The sequence below is a fragment of the Mizuhopecten yessoensis genome, unplaced genomic scaffold (assembly GCF_002113885.1).
Source record: "Mizuhopecten yessoensis strain PY_sf001 unplaced genomic scaffold, ASM211388v2 scaffold5987, whole genome shotgun sequence".
In the NCBI taxonomy this organism is placed as follows: domain Eukaryota; kingdom Metazoa; phylum Mollusca; class Bivalvia; order Pectinida; family Pectinidae; genus Mizuhopecten; species Mizuhopecten yessoensis.
In genome coordinates this window covers 14,071-24,706 of record NW_018406323.1, presented here as the reverse complement: position 1 = coordinate 24,706, position 10,636 = coordinate 14,071, and the positions used below count along the sequence as shown (strand labels likewise).

The following is a 10,636-nucleotide window of genomic DNA, read 5'->3' as shown; positions in this document are numbered from 1 at the left end:
TTCATAAAAATCGAACAATATCTTAATTTCCACCAATCAGAAGCCTTCGTGTGGTTGCGCTTTATGGTTGCTATGGCAACGAAACCTATGCGGTTGAGTTCGCAGTCCCCTAATATCCTTATATACCAATTTCATCAAAATCGAACGATGTCTAAATTTCGCCAATCAGAGGCTGCCGTCCGGCTGACCAGTCGGATGACCGATCGAAAAACGAAAATAATTTTGCGCACCGCATTTAATACACAAACACTCATTTAAGTTCCGTTGAATTCCGCCCTACGGTTTTTGAGAAACATGTCGGAAACCTCGTCGGCGGAAGAAAGTGGAAGAAATAAGAATAAGAATAATAATATTTAGAAGGAACGGAGCAAAAACAATATGTTTGGGGTTTTGGAGACATCATTTAATCATACCATTTTACTGAACCCGAGAATATTATAAAGTATGTACATTTGACCCCGAGTACCGATAGAGGAGAGAACAGAATACGTCGTGGCCATCACAACAGTTATCCCTTGGAGGACCTCATAGCAAAATCAAACTAACCAGTCACTTATCCCTTCCTTTCGCATAAACTACTGTATAGAGTCTATAGAAACACAAATTAAACTCTCTTCGATACATGCCCATTAACTTAACAAAATAAGTTCATCTGTGTTCAAACTCAGACGAAGATACTAGCGAGGTGAATAGTTTTAGATATTTATTCATAACTTAAAAAGCAGTTCTGTCGATTCCATTTCAGCTTTTAAGGACATTCCAATATGGCTGCCACACCAAACTGTATATCAAATTCAATAATGCAATCCGTTAGTATTAAACTGTTCCTGTCACAAAAAAAATCCTCCTCCAATATTTCTCAAACATAATTGAGGTACATGCACATTAAATTTCAGAAAAAATATTCAATAACTGCCGAAAAAAATCCCTTTTTATATGTTCATTTTCAAAGTTGAATAAAAGTGACGATTCAGGAAAGAATCCATTTAAACTTGTAAATATCATAAGGTTGGATGTCCATGGAGATGCATTTGTCGAGAAAAATGTAAGAAAATGCTTCAAATCTCGAGATTTCACATCTACGGGGGCACCAGTACTGATTACATCCACACCTGCTCATAAAGAACCTAGCCTATCTGTAGATACACCAATGTCGAACGTCTCAGATATCAGAGTAAGTACATGTACATGTATGTATATACTTTCATGGAAAATAACACCCACAATGTGGCACATAAATTGTCGTAATATAAGTTATATGTATACTTCACCTGTATGATAGCTAGTAACACTTGTGAAATGTGTACTGTTACTCCTGTATGTATGTATACAGATGGTAAATCATAATAAAATGGAAACATTGCCATGAGATCTTAGGTCAAGAATTATATTGTATTTTGCATTAGACCAGTTTTAATTTTATGCCCCCGTACAACTTTGTCTGGGCATACTGTTTTACCCCAATTCCGTCTGTGTGTCCGTCCCCTGGTTTAAGATTTTCTGTAATTTTGGGTACAAATAAAACTTGAAATGATGTTTTATAATGGATAATGCAAAACAAATATGACATAAGCTTGTGTGAAGCTTTACTTTTCTGACATTTTTGGGGTAGAAAACACATACTTTGTACTTCGCAAGATTTGAGAAAAGGTCTACTGCAAATAAATTTGGGCAAAAGCCGGATTCATGATTCTAGGTTTTTTTCAAACATTCATTTGCCCAGTGATGAATCTACATTTATTTTGTGTGTATCATTTCCAGTTTGGGACTTGTGGGTCCCACCATGTTACAGTATTTCAATATTTCCAGAAATGTTATGGTTCCCAACAAAATTTGTCCCCAGAGGGCCCAGACACAGGGTAGGAAAGGGTGATAAACAGATTTTATATTTGGTAATGATTATTACATATTTACTACAGTAGATTCCCTAGATTGCCTGAAATATATTGATGCAATTAATTCTCTGAATCTTACATGCATAGTCATAGATTCTGGTAAATAATAATTCTTCTTTTATTTTCATATTGCAGAGCTCAGTCATCTCACTCATCTGATATATCTGGTGTAGAAGCAATGTACTCGGACTCGGAAGTTTAAAATGGTAATTTTCAATTGAGTAGCTATCAAAGCAAATCTATACAAAAAATATTAATGTACAGGTTTACATTTTACACCAAAATACCATACATGAAGCTTGTAAATGGGGCAAATTTAAAATGAAGAGAGATGACCGACAATATTGAATAACACTTCCCTCGCTACTCATTTATAATTATAACACATGAACAAATGGTTGTTTGAATGAAATGATGAATGTGTGATTGAACTTCAGCGATGAGATGGATGAATATTTCATGTAAAAAACAATATATGAATGAATGTATGAATTATTGATTGTCTGAGACTCGGAGTATGGTGTATGAGAGCCCTCCTGCGAGAGGACATTTATTGTGAGGAAGCTGATACCAAGACCCAAACCCTGGCAGCTTTCAATTGTAAAATTTAATCTGGAACAACAAAAAATTGAAAAAAACGAAAGCATTTTGAGTTTCTCGGCTCCTTTCATAAGATCAGTAGACACAACAAAGAAACTGTAACTGACAATATTTGTCTAAAACAGAGAGTTGTATAGAAAGAGTAGTAACTTGTTCTTTGCCTATAATCCTCGTGGTGTGAGGTCATTTACGAGAGGTCCTGGAAGGTCCAATATGCCAGTTATTATATTGCAACTTTTATTGCTAACTACATAATGATAAAAGATGAAAGTATACAAATACATGTATACAGAAAGTTTAATTATAAACGTGACTTTGAAATTTGACCTGGTGACATTTAAAGGTCGCCATGTAATTCCTTGATGGATTTCAACCAGCTCTGCTTTTAGGATTCATAACAATACTCTGATCAACAAAATCGACCTCTGTAACCTTCACCTTTGGTCGTGCAATCCCCTTGTTCTATCTACATCTATAACATCCAGGTTAGAGCCATGCGTCTTACAGTGATCCTGTTAATTTTTAACAGACCTGTATTACTTGTATTCACATTTTTGATAACTAAGGGATTTTTCAAATCACAGAATATGTATGCAATCATTTTATATATATAATTATGTGGTTTATGATTGCATAATTGAAATATTGTAGGGCAATTATAGTATGTGTAACTTGTGAACATTCAAACATTCTGCTTTCTTTATGTCACAATAAATGTAGAATAGATTAAAACTGGATCTAAAAAGTGATGTGCGTCATAAACAGGTCTATAATCAATTGATAGGCCTATTTATCAAAGTTTCAAAGACACAATGTTAATTTGTCTGTTTACTTGAAGTTGAAAGTTTCTCTTTGCTTCAAATTTGGTCTAGATACGTCTTTGGGCCGTTTTAAAATATTTAATGAGTATTCCCGAAATTCCCAGGCAAAAACTTGTTGTGTTTCACTAACGATATGCTTATGGTTGCTTCAAAATAGTAAATACAACTTTACAAATGAAACGATGACATTGGTGACGGGATTTAGATTACCCTTCATGGGGCCCCATCGCTGCATTGGACGGCGATTTGCAGTGATTTGCAAGTTTATTGACATTATCATCAAAACAGTTATATATAACAACGGCATATAGGTAGGAATACTACACTTGCAGCATACATGACTTCTTAAAACAATTATTTACGTATAGTATTGCTGTCTTGTCCTCTAGATGAGTAGAGACGGCGTGCTATTGTTGATATCTTCACTGCCTCGCTTTCGAAACAACCACGTGACATATATAAATAGATCTGTGCTAAATTTACGCGGTGCTTCCCGAAATTTCAGTGGTCAAAACTGGACAATGCAAGCAGAACTCGATCATCATATTGTTGTGGTATAACTTTTGGAAGACCAGAGAACGCATTTAGACCCATTTATTGTGTAACTACATCCCCGAACAGGCGCTTTAAAATTCTGACAACCTACATTTGTTTTGTTGCAGAAAATTTTCTTTACTTCAAAGCAATATAACTACAAAATTTGAAGAAATTCTACTAAGAAATAGTGACACAATCCTATTACCTTAATTATGATTATACTCAAAAATTGCATCATGCATAACATAGGATATACGCAATGCGATTGGAAATCCTAAAGTTGTAGATACTTTCATTTTACTTATACTTTACATTGATGGCTGAACCAACGATGACGTTAGCGGAAGTTAATCAGACTCGCAGTAACAACATGGAGTTTCACTTTCATTGTAACACCCGGAAACATTGCTTTTAACGATATCTAGCGGATTATGTTTGTATACACCATCCTATTTAACCAGGTCATTCGTCGTTGATGTTTTGTGATTTATGATGGTTTGATGGGGTAAGTATTTCCGTAATTGTATTTTTTTTTCGAGAATTTCCTTAAGCACGTGATATTTTATATGTAATACACTAGTACTAATATTAATACCCGGCCTTCAGAAAGCTACGTTATCGCAGCTAGCAATACACATGTTAAAGCCTCTGTTCAGGGGAAACAAATCTATATTTGCTATAATGGCATACATATGTTTAAAATACTTCCTTATGAAAGATAACGATTCAAATTTTGGTGAAATTCACTCCCTGGAAGTAAAAATTATAATTATTTTAACGAAATCCTAAATCGTCATCTGACAGTCTAAAACTCTCACTTGACCCAGATCAGTGATGTAATTTTACCGCATGCGTGTCATCAACAATCCCATTGTAAACATCGCGGCGAAAGAAAGATGTGTGCCAAAGCTATGACAGGCGCAAGCTATCGTCAAAGAACGGTTCCAGAATCTACTACAAAACGCAGGAAAAAGCAATGGGCGTTGGACAACCCTTTAAAAAGACTTAAGAAGCAGCATTGTAGGTGGACAGCTGCTCAACATACGACCACACAGCGCAGATTCTTCTCGATAAGTGGTAAGTATTGCAGGCTGTCAACTGTTCGCAATATTATAAATAAGTTATATATATTTAGATCTACTTTAATGTGAATGATTTTGTTGACAAACGGTACCTTTAAGATGGTATTAGGGCACACATGTTATCAGTGTCCTGGACAAATGTAAATTTATGGGAAACTGACACCTTTCTTTCACGTCTGTTATGTCCGTTTCAGGGGGGATCCTTGGGGGTATTTTTTTTTTACATAAATTAGTGTACAGACAAAACATAATTTTGTTTGGGTTGGTTTTCGATCTTTTTTTATTTTATTTTTTATTATTTTACACGTGTCTTTATTTTTATTTTCAGTGTTATGATATAAAATAAGTGTTTAATAACATCAATTAGTAAATTGTAAGGCCGGTCAGACGAGTATAATTTATTTATAAATCTCTTACATCTAAGACGTTAAAGCTACATGTATATGTAATGATTATGAAGGACAAAATTAACTTAATGAAAATATAGATTATACTCAATTTTACTGTACATGTGAATTATTCAATAATGTTCATTGATCCTGAATTCATAGAACTTTGTTTCTTTTGACGATATTGACGAAGGAAGGTCTAAAGATGAAGATGAAGAAGTTTTGTTATATACTCCTGCAAAAACATCTATTTCCATTTGCTTTGAAAAATTCTATGATGTTATAGTAATAGACAGTACCTGCATTCTGTTTACAGTAAATAAAAAACAAATATTATAACTCCCTTCTCCATGTATTTAAATATTTCTCATTGATAACGACGATTCATGGTGAACTGTTTTAGCCATCCACCCTCCACCCATTATTGGTTCAGGGTCAAGAAGGGTGTAGATGTGACTCCTATAGCTGATATATCATCCATCACTGGTGGCGATATCGTGAAATTCAGTAAATTTTCAATGATATTACTTAAATTGTGATAAAAAAGATATTGGGAGAATATTTTATATTTCAAATAATCTATATTTTTTTCCATGTTTTAGGTGTGTTTCAGTGACACAAGAAATACATGGTGTAGCCACTGACACACCTGGCACTTTAATGGGGGTACATGGCACTTCAATGGAGACACCTATACGTAGCACTTCTCGGTCTAGGAAGGCATCACGCACATATACAGGGGCATCGGTACTGATAACATCCACACCTACCCATAAAGAACCTAGCCTATCTGTAGATACACTAATGCCCAACGTCTCAGATATAGAGTAAGTACATGTACATATCACCCACAATGTGACATATAAATTGTCGTAATATAAATTATGTATACATCACATGTATGATAGCTAGTAACACTTATGAAATGTGTACTGTATGTATGTATACAGATGGTAAATTATAATAAAATGGAAAAGTTACCATGAGATCTTAGGTCAAAAATTATAATTCTATTTTGCATTAGACCAGTTTTAATTTTATGCCCCCTTACAACTTTGTCTGGGCGTACTGTTTTACCCCAATTCCATCCGTGTGTCGGTCTACTGGTAAAAGATTTTCTGTAATTTTGGGTTAATCTAGAAAAGTACAAGTGGTAGGCAAAAGAAACTTAAAATGATGTATTATACTGGATAATGCAACACAAATATGACATCAGGTTGTGTGAAGCTTTAATTTTCTGACATTTTTGGGGTAAAAAACACATATTTTTTTTTTTCAAACATTCTATTTGTCCAGTGATAATTCTACATTTATTTTGTGTGTATCATTTCCAGATTTTGTAACACTAACGGGGCCACCATGTTACAGTATTTCAACATTACCATAAATGTTATGGTTCCGAACAAACTTTTCTGACTCGCATGCAGATTTAACATTTGACCCCAGAGGGCCCAGACACAGGGTAGGATAGGGTGATAAACAGATTTTATATTTAGGAATGATTATTACATATGTACTATAGGAGATTCACTAGATTGCCGGAAACATATTGATGCAATTAATTCTCTGAAACTTACATGCATAGCCATAGATTCTGGTAAATAATAATTCTTCTTTTATTTTCATATTGCAGAGCTCAGACATCTCACTCATCTGATATATCTGGTGTGGGGAAAATGCACTCAGACTAGGAAGTTTATAATGGTAATATTCAATTGAGTAGCTATTAAAGCAAATCTATACTAAAAATATTGATGTACAGGACTGCATTTTACACCAAAATACCATACATGAAGCTTGCAAGAGGGACAACTTTACAATGAGGAGAGATGACAGACAATATTGAATAACACTTCCCTCGCTACTCATTTATAATTATAACACATGAACAAATGGTTGTTTGAATGAAATAATGAATGTGTGATTAAACTTCAGGATGAGATCGATGAATATACCATGTAAAAAACAAAATATGAATGAATGAATGAACTAATGATTGTCTGAGACTCGGAGTGTGGTGTACGAGAGCCCTCCTGCGAGAGGACATTTATTGTAACGAAGCTAATACCAGGACCAAAACCCTGGCAGCTTTAAATTGCAAGTTTAAATCTGGAACAATAAAAATTTGAAAAAAAAATGAAAGCATTTTGAATTTTCGGCTCCTTTCACAACAAAGAAACCGTAACTGACAATAGTTGTCTAAAATTGAGACTTGTATACAGAGATACTAGTAACTTGTTGTTTGCCTAAAATCCTCGTGGTGTGAGGTCATTTAAGACGAGAGGCCTTGGAAGGCCCAATATGCAAGTTATTATATTGCAACTTTTATTGGTAACTATATAATGATAAAAGATGAAAGTATACAAATACATGTATACAGCAAGTTTGATTATAAATGTGTCTTTGAAATTTTACCTGGTGACATTTAACTGTGGCCATGTGATTCCTTGATGGATTCCAACCAACTCTGCTTCATCAAAATTGACCTCTGTAACCTTCATCTTTGGTCGTGAGCTATGAGCCTTACAGTGATCCCGTTATTTTTAACAGACCTGTATTAATTTGTATTCGCATTTTTGATAACTGAGGAATTTTTCAAATCACAGAATAGGTATGCAATATGCCTGCACGTTTCAGCCTTGGGCGATACACAGAAAAATCCGAAGACTGCCGCATTTTAGAGCGTTGTAATTTATTGTTCTATTTAAGTAAAAGACTGTAACAAATAGGAATACGCTTCTATTATTATATTTTGTTGATTTACAAATAAAGATGAGGTATGTCTATACTGACCTGAACATACTTGACAAATGCTTTACAATATTGTGAATTATTTCTACTATATATTCATGTACGAACAATATATAGCTCTAACAGAACCTCGATTACTAAGTTTAACAGTAATGATGTCACTAATAATTCGTCAAAGGTCAACTCGACCCAATAATTTGTATAAATGATCATGGACAATGTAATTGTTCGACATGACTGAACTAAACTGACGGAATTAACCACATAGCAATGTTTATCGCGACAATGCCAGGGTTAACATCTTTACATATCTATGACAATAGCATAACAGTCTCAATTACACAGTAAAATAACATGTTAATCCTTACAAAGGTACAAAACTGACATTATGGTATCACAAACTTCCAGAAAAGAAGAAAAGCTCGTATAATGGCCGACGACATGGTGTGTGTCTTGCATGTGAAATCTACATTTCCACCTTATTATCTAGAAGAGTTCTTATTGACACTACCGATACAGATGCTGATTACATGGACAAAGTTAAATAAATCTGCCACACTTTAGACTTTTTCATTCACAGAACAATGACGGTACTGCCTGTAACGGCACACTCCCCGTCTGGTATGACTATACCACACTCATACAACCAGAAGCAATGTTAACATATGACCTTACTTGTACATGAAATTTAGAGTTCGTAAAGAATACACAGTTCATAAAAAGTACACAAACTAAGCTAGTTCACTAACTAAAAAATATCATTAGGTCCGAACTGTCTATTTAGAATCCTCGTAAGGAATCAGCACCACCATCTCATTAACTGGACGCATGTAGCTAGTGGATTTGCCGTTCTGGGTTACAACATGCACTTCTGCTTTACGTACTTTCCCATCTTCACTGGGAATAACCTGTGTTACCACACCCAAAGGCCATTAGTTACTTGCTACACTTTTGTCCCGCAGAAGAACCACATCATCAGAACGATGACTCCTTTGTTCAGCTGTCCACTTGCGGCGACTTTGCAAAGTCTGAAGAAACTCCGCCTTCCAATGTCTCCAAAACATTTCAGCCAATATTTTAACCCTTTTCCACTGTGCTCGATACAGGTTCGTAACATCCGTTGGAATTGCAATTTAACAATTGAGTCACTTGTCTGCGCCAGTAGAACAGATGGGCTCAATGGATATGGATTCTCTGTGTCTGACGAAACTGGTACAAGTGGTCGCGAATTTATTATTGCTGATACTTCGGCTAAAAAAGTAGACAACAATTTATGTGTGAGACCACACCCTGGCACGTCCATCAATAATGAATTTAAGATTCTTCACGTCACACCTCCCACACCCCTCCCATATGCGAGGAATGCGGAGCGTTGAATTTCCATGTAGAAACATCAGAGGAAAGAAAGTTCATCATCCCATCACTTTCAACATTAATCCCAAGATCTCCTGCTGACCCGATGAAATTGGATCCTCTGTCCGATCTGTACACTTTTACTTTCCCTCGTATGGCAGTAAAGCGTCTCACGGCATTAATAAAGAAAGAGAAACTCATTTCCTCAATAACTTCAATGTGGACGGCTCTTGTCCTCAGACATGTAAACAGTACGGCCCAGCGCTTGGAATTGGCCTGTCCGCCCCTTGTTCGACGTGATGATACTTGCCAGGGTCCTAAACAATCATCACCAACGGACGTAAATGGTGACCCTGGAACCAAACGATCACGTGGTAACTCGGACATCTGCTGATAGCTCAGGCTTCTTCTAAGTCTTTGGCATTTAATACACTTTTGAATGACTGATGATACCAAGCGTTTCATGCCAATGATCCAGAATCCTGCACTATGCACAGAACCTTCAGTGAGATGACGCCCCTGATGTTGCACTTTGTCGTGGAAATGACGTATTAACAGCATGGCTACATGATGTTGTCTGGGGATCAAAATAGGATTCTTCTCCAGTATATTGAGGTCAGCTTTGTTCAAGCGTCCTCCAATCCGTAGAACACCCTCGTTGTCGATGTTGGGGCTCAGACTCAATATGGGACTGTCCTTATAAAGAGCTTTACCATGGAGTATACATTCAATTTCCTTGCTGAATACTTCTCGTTATACTTGCATGATAATACATTTTTCAGTAGAAGCTCGCAACTCTGTAATTGTTTCCTTGATATGGTGAGAAATTGAACCATTGTTCGAGCCAGCAAGTCGCCGTGCAACAAAAACATAATAGCCCGCACCAAGTCTTCCAATCGCGAAAACCTCTCGAACAGAACCGTTCCAAGTCTTTGATTGAGCTGAATTGAAAGTTTTAAACTACTCACATCTGGGCAAATTTCTGAATCATCATCAGGTGACTGTAGCCCAAATATCTGGTCTGTAACTAATGTGTTGATGTGAAGTGATTCTTGGCCTTGAATCCATATGCTGTTTTGTAACAAATGAGATGGGACAGACCTGGGGCCCAAATCTGCTGGATTGTGATTAGTCGACACGTAGTTCCATTGACTAGGCTTAGTTAACCACAGAATTCTGTTGGCACGATTTTCCACATACACGAAAAA

At 36.0% G+C, this 10,636-nt stretch overlaps 1 long non-coding RNA gene across 1 annotated transcript; it reads left to right on the top strand.

Moving 5' to 3' along the window:
- The first annotated feature begins 4,204 nt into the window (after positions 1 to 4,204).
- On the top strand, positions 4,205 to 7,433 carry LOC110451398. Its single transcript, XR_002463070.1, has 4 exons — positions 4,205 to 4,358; positions 4,681 to 4,930; positions 5,927 to 6,151; positions 6,958 to 7,433. It is a non-coding gene; the product is annotated as an uncharacterized LOC110451398 (long non-coding RNA).
- Positions 7,434 to 10,636: the final 3,203 nt, after the last annotated feature.